Raw genomic sequence first — 24,732 nt, 5'->3', positions numbered from 1 at the left:
TAGCCGAAATGGGCCAAAACTAACCCACAAAATAGAGTTCAGTACCCGTCCAGTCAAGTGGTTTGAGAGCAGAACCAAATGATGTAGTTAGGACCTTAAACTACGTCGTTTCGCTTAGCAGCCCCAAGACTCAATCTTGCCCGTCCATTCACTCATGATCCAACGACTCTCTTCCTCCCCTAACCAGGTATTTAAAGCTCCATATCTCAGAAAATTGCCCCCATTTTCCCTTAGTTCTTCTCTTCTTCATATCTTTCCCTCTCTCGCCTCTCTGCCAAGTCCACCCACCATTTCCACCCGCCGAAAATCGCCCACCGGTGGCTAGCAACCTTCAATCACCACCAAACTTTCACTCCCCCTAGTCTCAACCTCTTCGTTCCGATTCCAACCTCCAAATCCTCTAAATCCTATCCAATCTCCACAAATTCGGCCAAATACGAAACCCTAGTCGCCCAATTGTTCCTCTTTTCTTTCTCAAATTAATGGCATACCAGTCATCCCCACCATACAAGCCTCACATAAACGTGTAGATCTCTAGGAGATCTACACTTTCCCTTTAGTTTCACCAGCAAAAAGCTCCGCCGATGCCGCCCGACCACCCCACTGCCACGACCACCTTTGCCGCACCAATTCTCCTTCATTTTAGCCTAGTTCCGACCCAAGAACATCCGTTTCTTTATGGTATAATGCCGAATTCATTTAATTTAGCATCTACCAAAATAAAACGAGCGTTCCAAGGTTGGACAGACGTTGTTCGAGGTCTTCGACACCTCCTCGTTGCTCGAGTTATATCGAATTCCTTCATTTGGTATAATTCCTTATCCCCTTATCACCATCTCTGATTTTATGTTTTTCTTATGTTTCATTGTAGTTTTTGTGTAGGTTTAAGTTCTAATAATGATTGATCGACTACTGCGTATGGTATTGCTTCTGATTTTGTTGCTTAATTTAGTTTCATTGTGATTAATTGCTTCACTATTTAATACGTGCTATAATCATTGAAGTTTGATTAGGGTGTTAGTTAAAAGGTTAAACTTTGAAGTCATTTTATCTGATTTTGCATCTTAAACTAGTTTTAAGCAGTAGTTCGCGTGCTCATTGAGTATTTGTCTTGTTCGTGATTTTTAGTAGCTCGATATATATTTTAACTTTCTGATTAGCTGAATAATTGCTCTTTTTAATATTTTGGAACAATTGATTGTCACACCTCCTTTTTACCACCCGAGGGGGTATATGGGAGTTTTTCCAATTTAAGTGACAATCGAAACATGATTATTTATTTATTATTTAGAGTCGCTACTTGGGAGATTTATGGTATCCCAAGTCACCGATTCAAATCCCGAATCGAGGAAAGAATGACTCTGTATTAATGTTTGCGAATACAGAAATCCGGGTAAGGAATTCAGTTAACCCGGGAGAAGGTGTTAGGCACTCCCGAGCTCCGTGGTTCTAGCACGGTCGCTTTGATTATACTTGGCTTGACTAAATTGTCTAATTACTGATTTCGGAACCTATGTGCTTTTACCTTTTACAGCGCTTTAATAAAGAAAAATTATCTCGAAATGAGTCACGCGTACGTGTACCCACCTGTTTGGCACGTCAAAAAATCATGTCACGCGAACGTGTTTACAATTAATAACGCATTATTATTATTAAGAAAGTTTAGCCGAAGTTACGCGAACATATACTCCGATTTATTTTTAAAGAAATCATAACCGTGTCACGCGAACGTGTCCACAATTATAATAGTTTGATTAAAAAACAAAAACTATAGTTTAGCCCATTTAATGCTCAAATCGGCACATCCATCACAACCCATTAACATGTGAATCAATCGGACCAAATACTTGAGGAATTAAAATTAACAAAATCGTTGAACAAGTATAAACACCTATTAAGACAAACATCAATCAAAACAGAAGGAACCAAAATGCCAAATAACCATCCAATGAAACGAAACAGAGGGAAAGAAACTTATGACTAAACTTCAATACCATACAAAGTCATTGGAAACAACAACTAATATCATGTATATATATCTTGCTTAATTACATGTGCCATTTTTGATTTCAAAGGTTTTGAGCTTCAATTTAAACAAATATTTTTAGCAAATTAATTCATGCCAGATTTCATTTTATAAACAGCAACAAGAAAGTATGATTATGAAACCAAAGAGAAATTTCAGCCAAAACACATGAGACTTTAAAGTCATGTAAATGAGATGAATCAAAATGGACCTTTCACCGTAGCCAAATGAAAGTGTAACGACAAGCTCCGATGGAAATTTGTACGAAAATCGAGCCGTGACCGGCCCTCGATGAAACGACCCTGAGACTTCAACGACTGGCTCCGAGCAGCTCACACAAGCGAGTTCCAAAATGGACTCAAACCAACGAAATTCCAGCAGCGAAATGAGGCTACGCAACTTCAAAATCAATCTCAGAAACTGAAGTTTTTTTTTTTTCAAATTTGCTTCGAGTCTCAACACCAGAAAATCCAATTGTCGAACAAATTTTATTGATGATCAAAGTCAACACGTACAAGAACAGAGAAGGATCCAACAGACCTAAAAAACTGAATCTATGAGTTAGAGCTTCGACATCGAAGCCTCGCCGGAAGCTTCGCCGGAAACGTGACAACATTCAATGACGGACCTTGCATCGGCACCTCGGATTCACAGACGGACAGCTCGGACGAACCTATATCGAGATTACTGTTTCATCGACTTTTCGAACGCCACTCGTCGCCTCCCTTTCACTCCTGCTGCTTTCGCTGCTGCTGCCCTCCCGTTGCAGCTATGTGCGTGTGTGTTGTAGATGGGAAGCTACGACGATGGAGGGCTTTCTTGGGCAGGGAGGTGTTTTTGGTTGGTGTTGCAACTGGAACTGGGGTTGTGAAGGAGATGGAATACAGGGGGGTCGTTTTTGGTGTTAGACAGATGAAGAGCTAACTTCTTCAATCTTCATAAAGAAGATGATCGTTCCAGGTTCAAAAAGGGGGCTCGGGGTCGTTCTTTGAAAATTGCGCAGCTTTTGTGCATTTTTTTTAGCCTCCTTCGTTATCCTCCATGCGCAGCTTTTGCTGCTTTTCGTTCCAGCTTCTTAAACGAAGAAGCTTTCTTCATTGGTGAAGAAAGAGATCCGATGGGGGGGTCCTTTTGGCGCAGCCTTTTTTAGCCTTTTTTGTCAGTTTTTTTCTTCTTTAGTCTTAAGCCTTCTTTTTATATTGTAGGTTTTGGTAGGGTTTTTAGGTTAAGAGGTATGGGCCTAGGAATTATGGGCTTGGCAATTGTGGGCTAGGTCCAAAATTAGGCCTAAAAATGGGTTGCTCAAGCCCAAGTTCTATTCTTTCGCTGCGAACGAGATTAAAAATACGAGGCCATTTATTAATTATTCCTACTATTCAAATAATTATTAAAATAAAACTAAGCATCAAAACAAATCTATTTTTGGTATTTTCAAATATCATATTAAAATAAAAATACGATACTATTTTTGCATATATTTTTTTTAGATTAAAAATGAATACAAAACATTAATGAACCTATTTTTGTGATTTTTTTGTTTTCTTGTAATAAAATAAAGTAAAAGAGCCAAAGTTACTTGAAATATCTATATTATGCCTAAATTAAATATTTACGCGCTAAAAAAATAAAAAATCTTGGGGAGGGTCAAAAATTACATGTCTACAGTTGCCCCTCTTTGACTGGAAACGTACAGAGTTTTCAGACAAAGACTGACTAGACAAGTTTTTTGATCCCACCCTTTTTGGAGAGACTAAAACTAAGAGAAAAGGGGAATGTGACCGAGCCCTGGTATCTGAGCTGCTTACATATCCTTGGCTATAAAGGAATCAGGCCACGTGTAGTTCAGAGGTGGGTGAGATGATGGAGTATTCCGAGGTGAAGAGCCGGTTGAGGTGCCGTTCCGCCGAGGTTCCGGTCTGCAGTCCCGTTACATCAAAAAATCAAGAAATGGAAAAGACTAGCTAAGCCTACCAACTAAGAGTTACAAGATTTCTATCTATAAGTCTTCTGAAGCTTGATCTTGAGTTTTGAATGGTTCTTCATACAGACTTTGGATTTGAACCTTGACGCTTGCTAGTTGCAGGTGCTAGTTCGTTTTTCTTCAACTTTTCAGACCAAAACGGGACATGCATAGCTTGTGACCTCAGCCCTGTCTTGAGCAGCTCACATCTTTTATTAACTTCTGCTTTCGGATTTACTTCTTGTCTTTTTTTTTAATTATTATTATTTTGGATTGTGACTAACTTCTGTTGATCATCTTGGATTGTTGACTCGCATTCTTGCCGCGAGCTTCTGCTACTTCTAACTTGAGTTGAATTCTGAAATAACTTCCCTTGTTTTCCAGGCGGGCGCCTGATTACTGAACTTGAACCGTCTTTTCTTGTTACTTGACACTGTTTTCCCTTGCACCCTTGAACCATTTTCCCTTGAAACCTGAACTGTCTTCCTTCAAAACTGTTTTCCCTTGAAACTTGAGTTGTCTTCCTTCGAAACTGCTTTCCCTTGAAACTTGAGTTGCCTTCCCTTGTTCTCCAGATGGGCACCTGATTACAACAAAACAGACAAAACAAAAGAAATTTTTTCTGCCCCAGTTTGCACTAGGAAGATTTGTGAGTTGTTAACAAAATTGTAAACCACTTGTACTATTGATGCAATGGTGAGAGTAAACTAAAGAATAGACCGGGAAAACTATAAACTAAGCTTGACTAAAGTAAAGACTGACCATATTCTCCAGGCGGGCCCCCCTGATTTCAGGAAAACTAAACATTGATATTCTTAAGAAAACTAAAAAATTGACACATTTTTCAAATCCAAACTTCCTCTTTTTTTTTTCTTTTTTCTTTTCAAAATATCCTAGGAGAAAATGCATCAGACTAGGTTTTCTATCTTAGGAGAAAGATTCATCAGACTAAGACGTTAATCCTAGGAGAAAATTCATCAGACTAGGTTTTCTATCTTTTTTTTTAATTTTCTTTTATTTTTGGTATCTTAGGAGAAAGATTCATCAGGCTAAGACGTTTACCCTAGGAGAAAATTCATCAGACTAGGTCTTCTATCTTAGGAGAAAGATTCATCAGACTAAGACGTTTATCCTAGGAGAAAATTCATCAGACTAAGTCCCTTTTGTTATCTTAGGAGAAAGATTCATCCGACTAAGATTTTTATTTATTATCTTAGGAGAAATATTCATCCGACTAAGATTTGATCCTAGGAGAAAGATTCATCAGACTAGGTTGTTTATCTTAGGAGAAAAGTTCATCAGACTAGGTCTTCTATCTTAGGAGAAAAATTCATCAGACTAAGATTTTATTGGGAGGAAAATTCATCAGACTAAGACTTTTTATCCTAGGAGGCAAAATGTGACGACCAAATGACAAAATTTTATGCACATGAGCAAGATAGAAAAAGGCAAAAATTTGAGAAACTTCCCTTTGTCGGCTCCTCTCGTCTTCCCTTTTCTTCTCCTTTTTTTCTTTTTCATTTTTTCTCTTTTTGAATCACTTTCCTTGCACCGCTTTGTTCCTATTTCATACAAAGAAAAATTTATCAGTTTTGAAAATGGTGGTCGGTTTGTGGCCTTGAGTCTTGGGCAGCTTGGCTTCTGCTCAATTAGCTTGAGTCGGCCTCAAAAGACTTTTGTTCTGCACCAACTCTGATTGTTTCACACCAGTACCATTTGTATTTGCAGCTCAAACAACCTTATCCCAACTGGAGATATTTTCTTAGATGACCTTTTCTGATATCTTGAATGACTTCCTGCTTTTGAGCAATTTGTCTGTCAGAGAGAATCACAAGTTATCTTTGCTTACGCCAAATAGGCTGACAAGAGTCTTTTTGGGGAAGCCTTTGCATGAATTCTCAAGGTATATTGACAGTAACTACTGAGTGTGTTGGCCAAATTCACTTTGTGCAACTGAAAAGCTGATAACAGGTTTTGAAATCTTTTCTTGCTTGTTTTGACAAGGACTGACTCGGAGTGAAGGACACAATGATGCAAAAGACAAAGATTAACAAGAAATGCCCCCTGTTGGAAGGACAGAAGGAAGAGTTTTTTTTTCTCTTTTCTTTTTTCTTTTTTCTTTTTTATAACTAGCCTTAATGATCATGGCATACATTTTGGACTCAATGGCCTGATCTATCAAACTAATCCAATCTTCCCTTTTACCATCTTTATGACCTTTGAGGTCGGGCTTGTTCATACTAATCTTTTGTATCAGCTTCAAGACTCACCTTCGACTAGTGGTGCCCCAAGGGATTTTCACCAATAAGCCTCTCTCATTTATTCATCTCTGCTTACCGTCGCCTTACAGTACCCGTGAGGGTTTTCACTAGTAAGACTCTCTCATTTTTCTTTTTCTTTTCTTTTTCTTACTTTTTGTGAGTAGCTTGATAGTGTTATATGTCGTGTGACAACCGTTGCTCATTGCATGCTCTTCTTGGCATTTTTGAAGGCATATCAGGAGGTCTTTATTTGGAAGGTTTTTGGATAGGGTTGGACGAAGGGCCGACATGAAGCTCAACAGAGACTAAAGATAACAGGGTCGTATACTTACAACCTTTGGAATCGACTCTTTTAAAAATGAAATAAAATCTTTGCCCCGATTTTAGCTATTGGGGATTTTTTTTGAATTTTTCTTTTTCTTTTTCTTTGAATTCTTATTTGGCTGGACCGAACCGTGAGGCTGCCTACGTATCCTTTTTTAAGGAATCAGGTCGAACGTAGTTCCAACATCTGACCTAAACTATTTTTCATCTTTCTTTCTGTTTCTTTTTCTTTTTCTCTTTTTTTCTTTTCTTTTCTTCTCTTTTTTTTTCTTTTTCCCTTTTTATTTGCCCCAGCTTCTATTTTTGAGGGCATGGACCTTCGACAGTTTTTTTTTCTTCTTTCTTCGTTTTTTTTTGCACTTGAACTTTCAAAGAGCTGCCCCAGTTTGTACTCTTGGGGCATGGACTTTTTTTTTCTTTTTCCTTTTTTTTTGACTCTAAACTTGATTCCAAATGAGGGTCGTCGAAGAAAATAACACAGGCTCAAAAGGGGTGACAAAGGGTATAAAGTGTTTGGGTAGCAGAAAAAGGGCCTCACAGCCTTGAGAACGCTAAACATAGTATCCTTCGTGATCACAGCATTGACGAACATGTCTGTCCTCTTTGTGTGTCGTGGTCACAAGACATTTCTCCATACCTTAGTGACAAACTTTCCAACAAACTTCAATTGATTAAACATCCTCAAGACCGATCTTCAGAATAATTTGAAGGTGAATTTTACTCGACCTTAGTTCCAAAGTATTCCAACACTTTATTCAGCCTCAAAAGTATTATTTTTTAGTTATCAAATTCCAGATTAAATCAGTTCCTAAGATCTGGCCAAAATTTCCGCATGCATGTCATGTCATTAAGACTAGTGGGAAAATAACTAAGCATGGAATGACACAAAAGGACAACTGTATTTCAATGAGTAAACAACAAGACAAACAACCTAAAATCCGAGTTACAACCCTAAATAACCCGGTTAATTAAAATAGCAAAAGAACAGAAAGACAAGACTCACACAAACAAAATGGAGGGATAGAAGGGTTTGACTCAATAAAACAAATAAAATCTGGATCACAACCTTGAAATAACCCAGATAATAGAAAAAACATCAAAACAAACTACCAAGATTCCTTCCTAGTGAGGAGGGAATGACTTTTCAATTGCTCAGCTTGACATTTAGCCACAAATTTGCTCATCAGGATCAGCAGAGCCTTCTCCAATTTCAAAATCATTAACTTTAGTTAGCAAATTCCAGAGAGGATTCTCATACTCCATGTCACCACGCATCATCCCCACAAAGTGTGCATCATCATGTGCAGGTAAAGGATTCTGCACGATATTCTGGGCGCCATTATCTTGGATCACAATCAGTTTTTCCTGGATCATGCTTTCTATTTCTCTTTTCAAATCCCGACAGCTTTCAACATTGTGCCCCTGGGCATTGGAATGGTATTCACACCTTTTAGAAGGGTCAAAGCTTCTTTCACGTGGGTCCACATGATTTGGAGGAATAGGTGCAATCATGTCATACTTCTTTAATTTCTCAAACAAGCTTGCACAGGACTCTCCTATTGGTGTAAAATTATCTTTCAGCATTTGTTCCCTTCTATACCCCTGGCTTGGATGTGGGTTATAGGGCGTTTGAAAATTTTGTAGAGGCTGGTGGAGATTTTGTGATGCTCATGCTCGCCTTCTGGGGTGTTTTGGTGGCTGGACAACATACTGATGTGGAGCGACAGAGTATCATGAGTTCTGAGGTGGATAGCAATGCTCAGGGGAGTCATGGAAAACTTAAGGAGGCTGCTCATACCTTCGAGATGTTCTCCTGGGACCTCTTCTCGACCCTGATGTCATCATGATTTCTTCAACCTTCTCATTTGTGTCACTAAAATTATCAGATTCAACCCGGACAGCCTGAGTTGCGGCTTTAAAAACTGCTTGACTTATAATTTTGCCTGTCTTAAGACCATTCTCTACCATTTCTCCCATTTTGATTGCTTCCGAGAAGGATTTGCCAACTGCGGACATCATGTTTTGAAAGTAATCTGGCTCTTGCGCTTGAAGGAAGACAGTGATTAGCTCGTGGTCATCCAATAGTGGCTTAACTCGAGCTGCTTGCTCTCTCCATTTAATGGCATATTCCCTGAAACTTTCATTTGGTTTCTTCTTCAGGTTTGAAAGGGAAATGCGGTCTGGGGCAATGTCGATGTTGTATTGGAACTGTTTGACAAAGGCATGTGCCATGTCATCCCAGACATACCAGCGAGACATGTCTTGATCCATAAATCATTCGGAGGCTACTCCCGTAAGGCTTTCCCCAAAATAAGCCATCAACAATTCTTCATTTCTTCCCGCACCTCTCAGTTGATTGCAATACCTTTTCAAGTGGGCTATGGGGTCTCCATGTCCATCATACTTTTCAAATTTGGGAGTCTTGAAACTAGGCGGCAAGTGGACATCGAGGAACATACATAGATCTTTGAAGGCAACACTCTTTTGACCTGCCAACCCTTCCATGTTTTTCAACCGTTGTTCTAAGCTTTTCACTCTTTGGGTCATTTCTTCCTGTACCATCTTTCGGGCAGGCTTCTCAATGTTTGCAGGAAGATCAAATGAGTACGAGTGGTACTCAGGAGAATGGTACTGCTCTTGCTGTGTAGCGAATTGTGACTCATGACGAGGCTGTCCTTGACCACTGGCCCATGCTTGACACATTTCGGTCATTTGCTATTTCAGTATTCTATTTTTCTCAAACACAGTAGACTCTTGGTGAACCTTCTGACCCTGAGTCTCTTGAGCACTTGTAACAGCTTCGATGTCAGTTATCATTTTTCCTTGGATCTTGTGTTTTCGGCTTACCACAAACCGACCACCTCAACTTTCTTCACAATTCAAAACAAAACATGTTAGAATGGACTCAGTCGGTCCTTATTATTATCATCATTTTTTCATTTTTTCACTTTTTTCCTTTTTTTTTCGATTGATCGAATCTGATGTGGCTTGCCTACGTATCATGTGAGAACATGAATCAGATCTTGTGTAATTCGGGGAGATCATGAATAAAGGAAATAAACTAACTTTTTTTTTTGGATTCTGAATTTTTTTTTCATTTTATTTTTCAAAAGAAAGACTTATAAAGAAGAAAGAGAATATTTTTGGATTTTGATTTTTCTTCAGCATTTTTGCAAAGAAAGACTTCTAAAGAGGAATGATTTTTTTTTTGAAATTTTCTTTCCTGGAATTTCGAAAGAAAAACTTTCTAAAGAAGAAAGAAAATATTTTTTGAATTTATGAAAGAAATGCTTCTAAAAAAATATTTTTTGAATTTTGAATTTTCTTTTCAATTTTGAAAGAAGAATGAAAATATTTTGGATTTTTGGAAGAAATTAAAAGAAAATATTTTTGTATATTTTTTTATAAATAATTTGGATCTAAAAGAAAGGCTTTCTAAAGAAGCAAGGAATGAATTTTTTTGGATTTTTTGCAAATTGGGGTCTAAAAAAACCTTTCTAGAGAGGAAATAAAGGAAAATATTTTTGGATTTTTTTTGAAAATTATGGGCCGGAACCGATGAGGTTTGCCTACGTATCTTACATCCGGTGAGAATCAGACCCGCGTAGTTCGCCCAGTTTTGACGGAACAAGAAAACATGACACTTGAAAATTTTGGCTCATTTTGAAATGACCTTTTTTCAGAATTTTGGCAGATTTTCAGAATTTTCTTAATACCTACCTCTCACTCTTTGATTTTCTTTTTTTTTTTTCTCTTTTTTTTCTTTTTGATTTTCTTTCCCTATTCTAGAAGCCGGTCAATATACAAGCCGAAACAAACAGATGCGCAAGTAGCACGTAAGATGCATCAGGATGGTCCTTTAATTTGGGTAAACCTGTCCTAGACGGACCCAACCCCTGTGTTGAGTCCCCAAAGTCAAATGCACGTGATGCAAACAAGCGTTCCTACTAGGGATCCGGCATGAGGCTGCGTTATTCTAGGTTTAAAACCTGGGTGTATTGTTCTAGACCTGGCTTACCCGAGCGGACAACTGGGGCCGAAGAGGGGGCAACGTACCGGGAGCACTAAAGTCTACCCGACCTTGTTGCTGGCCCAGCCTCGATCTATTTGGTATAATTTTTACAGAAAAAGCAGGCCACGCGAACGTGTGCACCATTTTCAGAAGACTCAGAGGGGTGGCGTAAGAAGACATTTAAATACAGTTCAAGTAATATCAAAGTGGTAAATGATAATTAGCACATTAAGTTCACAAAATACAGTAATATAAACAATAAATCCAAATAAAAATCGCATTAATAAGCTCGAATTCTTGAACCCTGAACCAGAAGTTCTGGTTTCTTGTCCCCAGCAGAGTCGCCAGAGCTGTCACACCTCCTTTTTACCACCCGAGGGGGTATAAGGGAGTTTTTCCAATTTAAGTGACAATCGAAATGAGATTATTTATTTATTATTCAGAGTCGCCACTTGGGAGATTTATGGTGTCCCAAGTCACCGGTTCAAATCCCGAATCAAGGAAAGAATGACTCTGTATTAATGTCTGCGAACACAGAAATTCGGGTAAGGAATTCTGTTAACCCGGGAGAAGGTGTTAGGCATTCCCGAGCTCCGTGGTTCTAGCACGGTCGCTTTGATTATACTTGGCTTGACTAAATTGTCTAATTACTGATTTCAGAACCTATGTGCTTTTACCTTTTACAGCGCTTTAATAAAGAAAAATTATCTCGAAATGAGTCACGCGTACGTGTACCGATTTGTTTGGCGCGTCAAAAAATCATGCCACGCGAACGTGTTCACAATTAATAACGCATTATTATTATTAAGAAAGTTTAGCTGAAGTTACGCGAACATATACTCCAATTTATTTTTAAAGAAATCATAACCGTGTCACGCGAACGTGTCCACAATTATAATAGTTTGATTAAACAACAAAAACTATAGTTCAGCCCATTTAATGCTCAAATCGGCACATCCATCACATCCCATTAACATGTGAATCAATCGGACCAAATACTTGAGGTATTAAAATTAACAAAATCGTTGAACAAGTATAAACACCTATTAAGACAAACATCAATCAAAACAGAAGGAACCAAAATGCCAAATAACTATCCAATGAAACGAAACAGAGGGAAAGAAACTTATGACTAAACTTTAATACCATACAAAGTCAATTGGAAACAACAACTAATATCATGTATATATATCTTGCTCAATTACATGTGCCTTTTTGATTTCAAAGGTTTTGAGCTTCAATTTAAACAAATATTTTTAGCAAATTAATCCATGCCAGATTTCATTTTATAAACAGCAACAAGAAAGTATGATTATGAAACCAAAGAGAAATTTCAGCCAAAACACATGAGACTTTAAAGTCATGTAAATGATATGAATTAAAACAGACCTTTCACTCTAGCCAAATGAAAGTTCAACGACAAGCTCCGATGGAAATTTGTACGAAAATCGAACCGTGACCGTCCCTCGATGAAATGACCTCGAGACTTCAACGACTGGCTCCGAGCAGATCTCACAAGCGAGTTCCAAAATGGACTCAAACCAACGAAATTCCAGCAGCGAAACGAGGCTACGCAGCTTCAAAATCAATCTCAGAAATTGAAGTTTTTTTTTTTCAAATTTGCTTCGAGTCTCAACACCAGAAAATCCAATTGTCGAACAAATTTTATTGATGATCAAAGTCAACACGTACAAGAACAGGGAAGGATCCAATGGACCTAAAAAACTGAATCTATGAGTTAGAGCTTCGACATCGAAGCCTCGCCTGAAACTTCACCGGAAACGTGACAACATTCAACGACGGACCTTGCATCGGCACCTCGGATTCGCAGACGGACAGCTCGGACGAACCTATATCGAGACTACTGTTTCATCAACTTTTCGAACGCCACTCGTCGCCTCCCTTTCACTCCTGCTGCTTTCGCTGCTACTGCCCTCCCGATGCAGCTATGTGCGTGTATGTTGTAGATGGGAAGCTACGACGATGGAGGGATTTCTTGGTCAGGGAGGTGTTTTTGGTTGGTGTTGCGACTTGAACTGGGGTTGTGAAGGAGATGGAATACAGGGGGGGTCGTTTTTGGTGTTAGACAGATGAAGAGCTAACTTCTTCAATCTTCATGAATAAGATGATCGTTCCAGGTTCAAAAAGGGGGCTCAAGGTCGTTCTCTGAAAACTGCGCAACTTTTGTGCGTTTTTTTAGCCTCCTTCGTTATCCTCCATGCGCAGCTTTTGCTACTTTTCATTCCTGCTTCTTAAACGAAGAAGCTTTCTTCGTTGGTGAAGAAAGAGATCCGATGGAGGGGGGGTCCTTTTGGCGCAACCTTTTTTAGCCCTTTTTGTCCGTTTTTTTTCTTCTTTAGTCTTAAGCCTTATTTTTATATTGTAGGTTTTGGTAGGGTTTTTAGGTTAAGGGGTATGGGCCTAGGAATTATGGGCTTGACAATTGTAGGCTCGGTCCAAAATTAGGCCTAAAAATGGGTTGCTCGAGCCCAAGTTCTATTCTTTCGCTGCGAACGAGATTAAAAATACGAGACCATTTATTTATTATTCCTACTATTCAAATAATTATTAAAATAAAACTAACCATCAAAACAAATCTATTTTTGGTATTTTCAAATATCATATTAAAATAAAAATACGATACTATTTTTGCATATATTTTTTTAGATTTTTTTTAGATTAAAAATGACTACAAAACATTAATGAACCTATTTTTGTGATTTTTTTGTTTTCTTGTAATAAAATAAAGTAAAAGAGCCAAAATTACTTAAAATATCTATATTATGCCTAAATTAAATATTTACGCGCTAAAAAAATAAAAAATCTTGGGGAGGGTCAAAAATCACATGTCTACATTGATTAGTTAATGAGGTTGAATTTTATTGATTCTGTTCTGTCATTAGGCTTGAATCACCTATTGAATTGCAGTTTTGAGTTGTTTTTCCTATGTTATGTTTTTGTTTGAGCTAGCATTTTCTGTGTTTAAAGATTTAGTGTTAGTCCTAATTAACTTGATTAAGCTTGAAGTAGTTGTTTATTATTGGCAGTTATATGTTTAAGTTTTGTTGATTCCTAATAGTTGACTCTTAACCGATCTTGTTCGAATTACTAGTTGTTTGACTAGATTGAATCCGGTTTTTCTTTGTGAACTAGATAGCTTTAAATTTGGTTTGAGGGATTAAGAGAAAAGGAAAAGAAAAGCACTTGAGTGTAGGGCCTTTGTTTGATTGCTTTTACTGGTGAGGACTATTTTGGAGTATAATACTCCAAAAGACTGTCCAAATTTGGTGAGGAAAAATTGTTCATTGGATAGATTTGTAGTTTGGACAGATTTTTGGTAAAAAATCTAATATTTTGGACTGTTTTTTTTGTTAAACAAATCTACTCCAAGAGTCTTTCCTCTCCTACATAAAGAGAAGTTCTTTCCTCACTTGGGACACAACTTTACACACTCTATACATGAGAGAGACTTTGAGAAAAAAAACAACAGAGAGTTTGAGAGCTTTTTAAGTGAGTTTATAATAGCAAACAATACTGCAAAATACAAAGGATCTTGAAGAGAGTTTACGGTCTCTTCTTTCCTTGAAAGCCTGTTGAGTTCCTGGTTCAAATTCTGGATCGTTTCAGGTTTCTTTTTGATGGTTTCTGCTATTGTTTAGTTGCCGTTGTTATTGACTCATTTTGGCTGAGTTCGTTGTTGTTTTATTGATGTTGTTTCCTTCTATCTATTCTATCTAGGTATTTGTCTTAAATGTGTAAATTTTGAATACATTTATATATTTATAAATGTCTAATTTTTATTTTTCCTTTTACATTATATTTTAAATAATTACTATGTGTGCGTTTATAGGTTTTTGAATTAGACTATAGTTAAATAGTTTGTTAAAGGGTTAAGGAATTGGGTTGATGCCTTGTTTAGCCGAATTGGACCAAAAATAACCCACAAACTCTAGCCCAGGACCCCGGTCCGGATCGTTGGTCTAAGAGACGCCCAAAACGACATCATTTTGATAAGTGAACCAAGATAAAATCCCATCCCTTCATCTCTCCCTCATCCATCGACCATCGTTTGGTCTCTCTTCTAGGTATTTAAGACCTAGAGAGGCCAAATTTCGCCCCATTTTCCCCTTTATTTCTTCTCTTCTTCACACTCTCTTCTCCCTCTCCCCACTTCTCCCATAGCCCTTCGAAACCCTAGTGCCGTCGATCAAAAATCGTCTTACGGTGACGGTGTACCTCCAATCAACCCCAAAATTTCACCATCTCCTCCCTTTTTCCTCATCTTTCTGCCTATCCCACTCAAAACCATTAAATCCTTCTTAATCTCACCAAATCTAAGCCTAACCGTAACCCTAACCGCCACCCGCCGTCATTCACCACCTCCAATCCCCACCAAAATCGCACCACCTCCTCCTCATGTGCTTATCTCTCTATATCTCCAACTCAAATCTTCAAAAGCTTCACCGCCGCTAACCTCCACCCCTAGTGCCACGACCACCCTGCTCCACCACTTAACCAACTCTTGAGAATCGTCTTCTATCTTTAAACGCGACTCCAAAAAGCTGTTTTCTCGTTGGCATGACTTGGAATTGCACCGGAATTCTTTTTCCAACACATGTCATCAAGAAAACAATGCTCGGGGAGTCAATTTGCTATGATTCACATTGTATTTGAGACTCAAGGACAACCTGATTTGGCCCGTCCGGTATAACCCCTAACTTTTTTTTTCTTTTTTCTTTTTCTCTTTGTTAGCTTCTGATTTTTATTCTAGTTCTGGTTTATTTGTCTTGTTTTGATCGATTATTGTTAATAGGAGTTTCTGTTTAGCTATTTCTATTGATTTGTAGATTGTTGGATGATTATAGATCAAAAGTGACCTTTAGTATAGTTAAATCATTTTCTTAGTTAGTTGATTGTTTAGTTGTTGAATCGTCCAATTTTTAACGATGCTCGTCTAATTTCTGTTTTGAGCATTAGCTTGTGAATACAATTGTTGTTCCATGTTAGTTTGCACAAATCAAATTTATTCCAATCTAGTTTGTTTGAATACTTAGTTCGATTACATTTTGAGTCTTGTTTCTGCTTTGCTAATTCGTAGTTAGTTTGAGTTTGAGTGTATAAGTTGAATTTTAGTTATGTGTAATAGAAGCTGAGTACTTGAGTTTAAAATACATGATTATTGGGTATTTTACTATTTCAGCATGCTGAAAAATACAACTGCTTTGCTTTGTATCAAAATTTGGTAAAAAGAGGATTGCTTCTACACACAAAAGTTAGTCCTTTTGGACAGATTTTTGATGAGCCAAAATCTGTCCAAAAGGACTTATGTTTCCTACTTAAAGAGCTCATTCTCACATACTATCTGACACTTAAATATCATCTTTACACACTCTTAACACACTAGACACTTAGACATCTTTGACGCTCATAAAGAGCACATATCTTTAAGAAAAATCAGCAGCTGCATTGTCACAACCCGGATTTTTTTACCCTCGGAAGTCGTGATGGCGCCTACTAATGAGAGCTAGGCAAGCCAATTATCTGATCATTTTACCTTTTTACCCATTTTATATTCTTTAACAATTACGAAGAAATAACATTTAAATAGCGGAATTTAACATAAGCAGAAGAAAAACAATAAGTTATCTGAACATTAATATCTAATACAACTGTTTGAGTCTCGACTACCCAAAACTGGTGTCACAGTTTCACAGACGGTCTAAGAAAATCACAAATAAAGCTCTAAAAGAAATCAATACAACACTGTCTTTGGAAATGCATGAAAGAAACAGGAATAGTAGATAGAAGGAAACGCCAAGGCCTGCGGACGCCTGCAAGGCTATCTCGGGTCACCTGATGAACAAGAATCAGCAATCCCACTACGGTCCAAAGTGTACAATACTGGGGTCTGCACAAAAGAGTGCAGATTATAGTATCAACACAACCGACCCGATGTGCTGGTAAGTGCCTAGCCTAACTTCGACGAAGTAGTGACGAGACTAGGACCAGACTATCAAAAAAACCAGTGCAATTTAACTATATACAACGAAAAAGAAGAACAATAATATATAGTCAAGTATGGGAGGAGGAAACATGCTGCGGGGAAACATCGAATAGTAACAGAAGAACAACAAAAAAATATGAGGATTGTAAGCACGTGATTTTTGCTTCACGAAAGTTACTCCAAAAGGAAAAGAAAATCAAAAATATATGTCTTATCATTAAATGATTGGTATTTAATGTTAAAATGGTGTGTTAATTGTTGTAGGTGTTACCCAATATGTGTGTATGTTTGTTTTAATTTTTACAATTTTTTGGGAATTTTTGGTTAAATTGTTGAATTAAAAAGGGAAAGGAAAATCGGTTTGGACCCCAAAAAATTAGGCCCAAAACCAAAACAGACCCAGCCCAAGTCAACAGCCCAGGAAACCCTTCCCAGACCATCAAAATGACGTAGTTCAATACCAAGACTACGTCGTTTCAAGGACGGCTCATCTCAGCCGTTCCAACCAATCCAATCCAACGGCCCAGGATCCCTTTCAGTAACCCGTTTCCAAACCCGACCCAGTAACCAGTTTAACCCAACCCCTCACTTAAACCAAACGACCCCGTTTTAATACCAAACAACCCCGTCTCACCCCCAACCATCAGATCCAAGCCGTTGAGATCATCTGATCTAACGGCCCAAATCCAATCCCCTACTCCGTATATAATCTCCCCATCATACCCCACGCCCCCCAAACCAAACTCCACCTTCCCCACTGTACACCATCGTCCCAAACACAGCCCCTTCCCGTTCCAAACCCTAGCCACCCCCATACACTCTCACCCTAAACCCGGCGGCCTCGATGCCGGTGACCACCAAAACAACACCCTTGATGCACCTCATCACCCCAAACTCGAGTCTGTTACCCCCTAGCCTCGAATCACCTTCCTTCATCTCGAATCTTGATTTGAAGATTCGAGACAAAACTCGATCTACACCAAACCACACCATATTCGTACCAAACACTCCCCTGACCTCCCTCGTGACCAAACCAAGCTTGGTTTGGTCCGAATCTACCCACAACTCCTAGAATCTCAAATCTGAAGATCCAAGCCCTAGAACACAAGAACCTGGGGAACCCGGCCAGTTTTAATAGGGGTTTGAGGTCTAATAGACCTTAATTAAGGTGTTCTCAGTTGAGAACACCCCAATTAAAGTTTGTTCGGCCTCAAATGGTCAAATATAATTCAGACCTGGGTCGGCTTTGGTTGAACGTTTCAGTAAGTTTTCTTTTCTGTTTTATTTGAGTGCTAATTGAGTTTGTTAGCATGTCGTTGTGTTTGTTTGGTATTTTCTGGTATTTTTCTTAACTCCTTCCATCTCTGTCAAAGACCTTTTATTTGGTCGTTTGTTCTTCTGTGTATGTGAATACATCTGGTGATATAAATGCTCGTCAATTAGATTAGTCGTCCAATAGTTAATTCATATAGGTTCCCAGTAATTGAACAAAAGTTAGCTGAAGTTATTTAGGACCCCGTACGTATTGTTTATTTAATCGACTTGTTATATCTGGTTATAATTAGTATAGTCGATCTGATAAACGTCGTCGATTAATTTTCTATGACTAAAGGATCAAATGGACTAATAACTTCACATGACTGATTGAACCCTGTCATTGACTGAATGCCCGACATTGTTTGAAATTGGTTTGTTTGCATTGCAAAACGACTGAAAAGATTCAGTCCAGGGCAGCTCTGAATCTGAACTTTTAGAAGTCCAAAAATGCCCTACTGTTGTAATGGGTCAAGACAGTGATAACCAGGGATTAACAGGGGTAATTTGGGTGTTAAAAAGAACAGAAATGATTAGCTTAAATGAGCTGACAAATAGGGTACTGGATTAGGATTAAAATAAGGTAATAGTGGGGAGCCAAACTTTGTGGCATGGGGCTGATTGAAGAAAAAAGGGGTGCCCATGTTGTTGGGCAGAAAATACAGGCTAAAAGCCTGTCGAATGGATGGGTATGGGGAATATTTTGATTAGTTTAGAAAGGAAGTTATGGGCAGGAAAGAGGGGAGGGGTTCAAGGCAGCTGAGTGCTTGCCATTTCTGCCTATAAATAGAGCTGTTGCAAAACTTAAAAAGGGGATATTCTTTAGTCTTCAGGGAGATTCTGTGAGTAAGAAAACTGAAAAGGAAAAAACAGAAACAAAATTTCAGAATACTGTGAATGAGTATTGTCTGAAAACTGTGTAAGAGTTCAAAGCGGTCAAGCTGTCTTTGTTGTTTGCTGTTGGTTGTTTGCCGAGCTTTGTTGGTTATTGGATTTCTGTTGCTGTTACATTCGATATCCTGGGCCTCCTGCTGTCTCTATACTCTGTTTTTTCTGGGATTGCCTGTTCGTTGCTCGATCACTTGTTGAGTTTCATCATTGTGGCTGTTTGGTTGTTGCTGTGTTGTGCTGTTGCTGTGCTTGCTGTGTACCACTCAGCTGATCATTTTCCTTCTTCTTTTGTTCCTCTATACCAGGTACACGACTAATACTGTCCATTTAACTTGAAAGTCGAGCATGAATACAAAAGAGAAGATTTGAAGACGTTTATGTCCACATGTAGTTGTTATATCGAGTATCATGTAGAGTGTATTGGTTTACGTTCTTGTTTGGGTACTGGAGTTGGTCCTTTCATATAGTGAATGTAAATGTAGGACAATTTAATATGGTGCGTAGTTTGACAGATAAGAGGATTGGCAGTATAATAGGCTACATCTTGAAAATTAGTTGTGTTTTTGTGATCAACATGTCCTTAAATGCATGTCAAAGCATAAAACTATCCATGTTAGTTAATTTCGTTTCCCTTTTGATAAACTGCCTCATTATAATTGTCAAACCACACCCTTATAACAAATAGCACAAGTCTGCGTTCCTCAACCTCATGAAGGTCGAGCCCAGGTCGAAACAGACCAAGCAGGCCCGCATCGGATAAACAGTGGCCCAGGTCTGGCCCATCCCGCATGAGCTGGATTTGGGCCCATAATGTTTGATCAGCTGTCCGTAGCCACGTCTTCTTATTCTGTAAAAGCATTTTGAATCCTGCTATAAATAACCTGCAAGCATGTAATTAACTAGGACTATCTCTGTTTTCAATTAGTAGAGACAAACGCGACAAGAAACGTAGTTGCTATAGGATATCCTTTTAAAATAAGGACGAGATGAGCCTCGACAAATAAAAAACGCACAAGCTGCGGGGCCCTCATTAAATGTATATATCGAAGCATTCAGTTTCCAAGGTGGGTCGTTTAGCAAATTTCACGACCCTCCCGGAATAATAACGCGATAATCTCTTTAAGCGCGTATTTAATAATCTTACCTTCTTAAACTCGGGTGCACATTTATGTGACCCAAATCCAAATCTCGACGGAGTCTAAAGGTGTTTCTAATCACGGGTACATTGATTGTGACGTGGTTCGAGATGCGTGTCCATGACGTTGCAAATTCCTTCTAAAAATAAGAATGAGACGAGCCTTGACAAACAAAAATGTACAAAGCTGCGGGGCCCTCTAAATGTATAGATATATTAAAATATTTAGAATTCGGGACGTGCCGTTTAGCGAATTTTACGTCCTTCCCCAAAATAACAAGACGCTAGTTGTTTTAGGCGCGCCTTTAATAATCTATCTTCTTAAACTCGGGTGTGCATTTCATGCGACCCAAATCCAAAATCCCAAAACGTCGAATAAAATATGTTCCGGATTGTGGGTGCATTTCATGTGACGCAGTCCAAAGACACGTTTTAAGCGATGTTCACATTCTTAATAATAATAATTATGAAAGCGGTTTAAAGGTAAAAATTTGCACATAAGTTCACATTTGTACAAAAATCAGATAAATAAACCGAATATAACAGTTGAGCGACCGTGCTAGAACCACGGAACTCGGGAATGCCTAACACCTTCTCCCCGGTTAATAGAATTCCTTATCCGGATTTCTGGTACGCAGACTGTAATATGGTGTCACTCTTTTCCTCGATTCGGGATTAAAATTGGTGACTTGGGACACACTAAAATCTCCCAAGTGACGACTCTGAAATAAATAAACCAATCCCGTTTCGATTGTCCTTTAATTGGAAAAAACTCCCTTGCACCCTCGCGGGTGCGAAAATAGGAGGTGTGACAAGGATCACCATAGTTCAATTGAAAATAGGAAGGGGAAATCATGTTGCGAGGTACAACAAGTATCAGCAGGAAACCATCAATTAAATATAGAGAAACCGTAACTCAGTTATCAATATAAATTAGGAAATCAAAGACAAGTGCACGGCATCACCCTTCGTGCTTTAACACTCTCTCATCAAAACAATACACGGCATCACCCTTCATGCTTTAACACTCTCTCACCATAACAGTACACGACATCACCCTTCGTGCTTTACACTCTTCCTCACCCAAGCAACAATCACAAGGCAAATAGGGTAAGGGAATCTATAACATCGAAATTAAATCAAGTAACAACAGAAAATCAGTAAACAAACGTTTAGGACAACATAACTCAATTATCAGCAAGAATCAGGAAAATCAAGGACAAGTGCATGGCATCACCCTTCGTGCTTTTACTCTCGTCGTCACCATAAGAATCAATATAAATTGCACGTCATCACCCTTCATGCTTTTACTCTCATCCTCACCATGAAATCAATACAATAGGCATGGAATGGTACATCGTGCGGCACGTCATCACCTTTCGTGCTTTAACACTCTACCTCACAAAAACAATGCACGACATCACCCTTCGTGCTTTAACACTCTTCCTCACCCAAACAACAATCACAAACAAGAGGGCAAGGGAATGAATGAAATTACAATAAAAATCCAGGCAAGGGAACAATAGTTCAGCAATTAAGTCATGGCAAGGGAATAGCATCAAGAACATCAATGTCCCGACAAGGGAAATAACAATTAAGGCAACAATATCCTGGCAATGGAGGCAACATAATGATCTCTTCTTCTTCTTCTTCTTCTTCTTCTTCTTCTTCTTCTTCTTCTTCTTCTTCTTCTTCTTCTTCTTCTTCTTCTTCTTCTTCTTCTTCTTCTCACCTTTACTTTACAATTCAATTCACAACTCGAGCCAATGCTCTAAAAGGTTCAATTATCACTTTTACTTTCGCATCTCATTATACAACTTAAGCCAACGCTCCTCAAAGTTCAAGTGTCACAATTACTTCCACAAACTTTACCCAACAATAGAAATCATCAATCAAGGCATGAATAATACAATAAAGTCATAATAACCACAATATAAGACTCACGGGCATGCTTGACACCGACGCATAGATACTCGTTACCATGCCTATACAGTGTACTCAACAAATATCACGTAGCAAATATGACTCAATTCCTAATCCCTCAAGCTTATAAGGTTAGACCAAACACTTACCTTGATGCCACGAATACAATTCACGATTCAATTATAGATTTACCCCTTGATTCCACCACCAATTCGCTCGTATCTAGTCACAAGTTACTTAATTACATCAATAAACGCTAAATGAATCAATTTGAATGCATGAAAATGAGTTTTCTAAAGTTTTACCCAAAAAGTCAAAAATCGCCCCGGGCCCACATGGTCAAAACCTAATGTTCGAACCAAAACCCGATTATCCATTCCCCCACAAACCCAAATATATGATTTGTTTTGAAATCGGACCTCAAATCGAGGTCCAAATCCCTAATTTTTGTAAAACCTAGGTTCTACCCAAAACACCCAATTTCCCCCATGAAAATCATAGATTTTGAGTTGAAATCATGTGAAAGATGTTAATGATTGAAGAAAATGAGTTAGAAATCACTTACCAATGTTTTGGAGAAGAAAGATTATTTGGAAAATCGCCTCTTATGTTTTTGGGGTTTTGAAAAATGAAAAATAACTGAAAATCCCGTCTTAATATACTACTCTCAGATACCCTGTGCGGACCACACAAAATCAACTGTGGCCGCACAGTCACTAGTGAACCTATGCGGACCGCACAAGATCAACTACAGCCGCACAATCACCAGTGCGGACAACACAAAAATCAATGCGGACCGCACTAGCAAGTTCAGCGATTTGCACTTCTCTGAACCTCCAATAACCATGTTTTAAGCCTAAGACACCCCGGAACCTACCCGAAACTCACCCGAGCCCTCGGGACTCTAAACCAAATGTGCATACTAACTCAAAAACATCGTGTGGACTTACTCGTGCGATCACATCATCAAAATAACATGTAAAATCATGAAGTAAACCTCAAAACTCAACATTTTCATCAAGAACCCTCAAAGTTCATAACTCTTCAATCGGAAGTCCAAATCATGTCAAATAAACTCCGTTTTTACCAAATTTCAGAGTTATCTTTCAAATACTATAACAAGTTTGTACCAGGCTCCGAAACCAAAATACGGGCCCGGTAACAATGGTTTCAAATATTAATTCTTTCAAAAATTAATTTCTAAGGCTTGGGATCTCGGAATTCATTTTCGGGCATACGCCCAAGTTCCATATTTTACTGCGGACCTCCCGGGATCGTCGGAACACGGATTCGGGTCCGTTTGCTCAAAATGTTGACCAAAGTCAACCATAATCAAATTTTAACTCTAGAAATTACTATTTCTCATATTTTCACATAGAAGGCTTTCCGAATATAGGTCCGGACCACGTACGTAAATCAAGGTGAGATAAAAATGAGGTTTTTAGGCCTCAGAACACTAAATTTATTTGCAACACAAGTGATGACCTTTTGGGTCATCACATGCATACATATAGTAAGCTAAAATTTTAGAGATTTGTGAGTATTTTTTTGGTGCAAAAGTCTTTGGAAAAACAGAAAGATCTCTTAAATAATTTGTACCGGTTATTAGTTATTAGTTAAAGTGCTTTCTTTCGTGGTTTGTGGGGTATTCTTGGGGTGTGTTACTATTGTTGCTATCTGTTTAGTGTTGTTGTTGGTGCTATAAAGTTATGGTGCTCAGAGTAACTTAGAACTCTCCTTTATTGCCTTTTGAAAAGTTTTTTTTTCTATACTAGGTAACTTCACTACCTCTTTAGCTTAGTTCTTAGTTACAAAAAGCTATAGTGATGATGTGTTGGAATATGTTTTGACTGATTACATGATTCTTTGAATGGAAGGATTGATTTTGAATGCTGATTCGAGTCTGCTCATGTATTTTAATTCGGTCTTTCTGGTTATTTATGGTAGTTTAACACGCTGCACCCATGGATGATAAAAATATGTCTTAGAATAAGTTTTCAGCACTATGTGTCTGCTTTAAGTGTTTAAAGTTGCTGTAAAACTGAGACAACATCTGTATTTTCTATCATTTGCGGTTTAAGTACGAGAGTAGTTAAAAGTTTCATCAGTTTAATAGATTTTTTTTTTGAAGAATTCAAGAAGTTATTTTTTAATCTTTGTCCAAGCTGATAATGATGGCTAATATTTGTTAGAAGACAAGGCAACATTTTTACCCATGGGATTCGAGTGACTTACTGAATCCTGTTAGTTTAAAGAATAATCGTTTATTTGCTTTCGTAGTTTCTATTGAACGTTGTTGGCATTATCATGGATTGGCTAAAAGGTTGTCAAATTTTATTTTCATACTAATGTTAGGCTTATTGTATTGATACCCAATTTTGCCCTCATATATTTTTCAAATAATATGCACACTTTTAAAATATTATTTTTGCATTATTATTAATTTACAAGATTTACACAAGAATTTCTTATAATTTTTCATAATTTTAGAGTCTTTAAACTAATTGTTTCTTGCATTAATTTATATAAAAATTCAGTAATTACTCTTTTAAATTATTTGTGATGACTTAATCACTTAAAATTATTATTTGCATTCCTAATATATTTTTAAAATATTTTTACCCTATTTTTTATATAGTTACAATTGTATTTTAGTCTATTCGCATAAATTTGCAATAATAGCCTATATTTTGCATTCTTATTGCAATTGACATTTCATTTAGGGTCTAAATAATATTTTATATTTTTATAGTCTCCTATTATTGTTTAAAGTATTAATTTGTATAAGTAGCATTTTTATATATTTATTAAGCTATTTTATTAAATTATTTCCCTTTTAATTTCTATTTTTGAAAGCTGACCCAATTTTTGATCAATTTTCG

The 24,732-nt window shown here is 37.9% G+C and overlaps 2 long non-coding RNA genes across 2 annotated transcripts; both read left to right on the top strand.

Moving 5' to 3' along the window:
* Positions 1-89: 89 nt before the first annotated feature.
* LOC142179597 (uncharacterized) lies at positions 90-19,434 on the top strand. The gene is made up of 2 exons (XR_012708143.1): positions 90-808; positions 19,098-19,434. It is a non-coding gene; the product is annotated as an uncharacterized LOC142179597 (long non-coding RNA).
* LOC142179598 (uncharacterized) lies at positions 5,082-6,652 on the top strand. The gene is made up of 3 exons (XR_012708144.1): positions 5,082-5,889; positions 5,991-6,357; positions 6,478-6,652. It is a non-coding gene; the product is annotated as an uncharacterized LOC142179598 (long non-coding RNA).
* Positions 19,435-24,732: the final 5,298 nt, after the last annotated feature.

Source organism: Nicotiana tabacum, chromosome 1 (genome assembly GCF_000715075.1).
Source record: "Nicotiana tabacum cultivar K326 chromosome 1, ASM71507v2, whole genome shotgun sequence".
Lineage (NCBI taxonomy): Eukaryota > Viridiplantae > Streptophyta > Magnoliopsida > Solanales > Solanaceae > Nicotiana > Nicotiana tabacum.
Note: the sequence above shows the minus strand (reverse complement) of the source record. Positions and strands in the feature narration are given on the sequence as shown.